The sequence below is a fragment of the Octopus bimaculoides genome, chromosome 9, assembly GCF_001194135.2.
Source record: "Octopus bimaculoides isolate UCB-OBI-ISO-001 chromosome 9, ASM119413v2, whole genome shotgun sequence".
NCBI lineage: Eukaryota > Metazoa > Mollusca > Cephalopoda > Octopoda > Octopodidae > Octopus > Octopus bimaculoides.
This window is the reverse complement of record NC_068989.1, coordinates 85353694-85356536: the sequence shown is the minus strand read 5'-3', so window position 1 is coordinate 85356536 and position 2843 is coordinate 85353694. Positions and strand designations below refer to the sequence as shown.

The following is a 2843-nucleotide window of genomic DNA, read 5'->3' as shown; positions in this document are numbered from 1 at the left end:
GAAAACTTTTGAATAAAAAGAAACAAAAACAATAAGTGAAACATATGAAAGGGTTTGTTTTTTTTTGTTGTTTCTTTTTTAAATTTTAACTTGGGTATGTGATACAGAACAAAGAGTGACTGCCTTGAAGGCTACAGTGTGACTGGCATGCAAGCCACCATGGGACCCAACATAAGCTGGTGTGTGACTGACATCCAGACCACTCTGTACCCAACACGCCACTTACACACAAATTACATACAACATGTTTCTACACTCTCACACATGCTTCTTTCAGTTTCCGTCTACCAAATCCACTCACAAGCTTTGGTCAGCCTGAGGCTATAGAAGAAGACACTTGCCCAAAGTGCCATGCAGTGGCCACTCCTGCACCTATATATATATATATATATATATATATACCTTGCTATATACATCATCATCATCATCGTTTAATGTCTGTTTTCCATGCTGGCAGGGATTGGATGGTTTGCCTGGGGACTGGCAAGACAGGAGACTGCACCAGGCTCCAATCTGATCTGGCAATGTTTCTCCCTTCCAAACGCCAACTATTCCGAGAGTATAATGGTGCCTTTTATATGTCACTGGCATGGGAGCCAGTCAGGTGACACTGGCATCGGCTACATTCGGATGGTGCTTTTTACGTGCCACCAGCACTGGAGCCAGTCAGGGCTGGCATCAACCATGTTTGGATGGTGATTTTTACGTGCCACCAGCACAGGGAGCCAGTCAAGTGGCTCTAGCAGTGACCCACACATGAATGGTGCTTATTGCGTGCCACCGGCACTGGTACTGACCACAACTACAATTTCCATTTGATTATAATTTGATTTACTTAACTCAATAGGTCTCCTCAAGCACGGCATGTCGCCCAATGATTCAAAGGTACTTTTTAAATGGGCTGGTTATGCGACACTGGTGCAGGCTACGGCTGTGATCTCACTTTCCTTCGCTGGACTGGCTCCTGTGCAGGTGACACATAAAATACACCATTTCGAGCGTGGCCGTTGCCAGTACCTCCTGACTGGCCTTCGTGCCAGTGGCACGTAAAAGCACCCACTACACCCTCGGAGTGGTTGGCGTTAGGAAGGGCATCCAGCTGTAGAAACTCTGCCAAATCAGATTGGAGCCTGATGTAGCCATCTGGTTCACCAGTCCTCAGTCAAATCGTCCAACTCATGCTAGCATGGAAAGCGGACGTTAAACGATGATATATATATATATATATATATATATATATATATATGCATACACAAACACACACACATACATATATAACAAAACAGGAATCTGGAAAATTTTTTGGTATTATTTATTCACCATTACAAATGCTTCATTTGCTAATAAGAATCACTTGGACAAACCAGTAAAAAATTTCTGATTAGAAATCTTTCAGACAGAGAATCAAATAATATTATTGGTAATGTATTATTTGATTTTCTGTCTGAAGAATTTCTAGAAAGAAATTTCTTACATGTTTATCCAACAAGTACAATTTTGTGATTCCTATTAGCAAATGAAACATGTGTAATGGTGAATAAATAATACCAAAAAATTTACCAAATTCCTCTGCTAACAATGTTTCCAGAATGTTCAACTCTAGTATGTACCTCACAGCAATACAACAACTATCATTACAAAAATTTTTTCAAGTGCATTCAACATATCTCAGTTCCAAAGATTTGGCTGCTATTTCTAGCACGCCCAGCTACCATGTAACAGCTATTTGCGATAAAGGACTCGAAATACCTGTTACGTGGTAGCAGGTCGTGCAAGAAATAGTAGCCAAATCTTTCCTTTTCCAGGGAAAGGAGCTGTTTACGTGTGATTTCGATGTCACATTCGCTGAAAGCATGCAAAATAACCTGGAAAAGGAAAAAACACCCACCAAACAAAACTCCATTGCTGGGAAACTAAGACTTTCCAGGTGACCCAATGGGTCACGGATAGTCTAGTATGTACCTCATCAATACAACAACAATTAAATACTGGATTGTACTATTGGAATAAGTAGATGTGCCTCAAGAGGATACAGCTTGGATTTTTATCCCCTACATTCATATTACACACACACACACACACAAACATACGTACATACATTTACACACACATATACAGACACTCACATACAGACATACATACTTGTACAGTCTTCTAATCCGAAACAAAGCAAAAGAAAGTAGGTTATATGCTGTGTGTTTGTGCGAGTGAGGGAGGGAGGAGAGAGAGTAAGTATATGTTGCATGTTTGACCTGAATAAGCCATATCTTATCACAACACGATTACAAACACAGCTAGGCTATCCATCGTATCAATGGTGCCAGACACGGGGCACTGCTAGATGAGTTGCTCCCCACCCTCACCCCCACCAAACACCAACAGCAATGGTATGTGCACAACATATCTGAGGAGTTAAGAAGTTGGTTTGCAATGATGTGATGTGAAGTTTGACTTTATTGCAGAGCACTTCAGATATATGACTTCTACAATAGCCTCAACTTTATTTGAAGTCTTCCAAATGAAATTTAACAGAAGGAGACTGTATGGAAGCTCATCGTTATTGTTCTGGGGTGGGAGACTTAATTTGTTGTCCAGTTTAACACCATTAGAGTCAATGAATGTTTTTAGGCGCAGGAGTGGCTGTGTGGTAAGTAATTTGCTTACCGACCACATGGTTCTGGGTTCAGTCCCACTGAGTGGCACCTTGGGAAAGTGTCTTCTACTATAGCCTCGGGCCAACCAAAGCCTTGTGAGTGGATTTGGTAGATGGAAACTGAAAGAAGCCCGTCGTATGTATGTATGTATGTATGTATATATATATATATATATATATATATATATAT

At 40.7% G+C, this 2843-nt stretch overlaps 1 protein-coding gene across 1 annotated transcript in view; it reads right to left on the bottom strand.

The window, feature by feature from the left end:
• The window catches only part of LOC106869539 (RNA-binding protein 45), a 39541-nt gene that overhangs the window by 18526 nt on the left and 18172 nt on the right, over positions 1 to 2843 (bottom strand). The window lies entirely within an intron of this gene.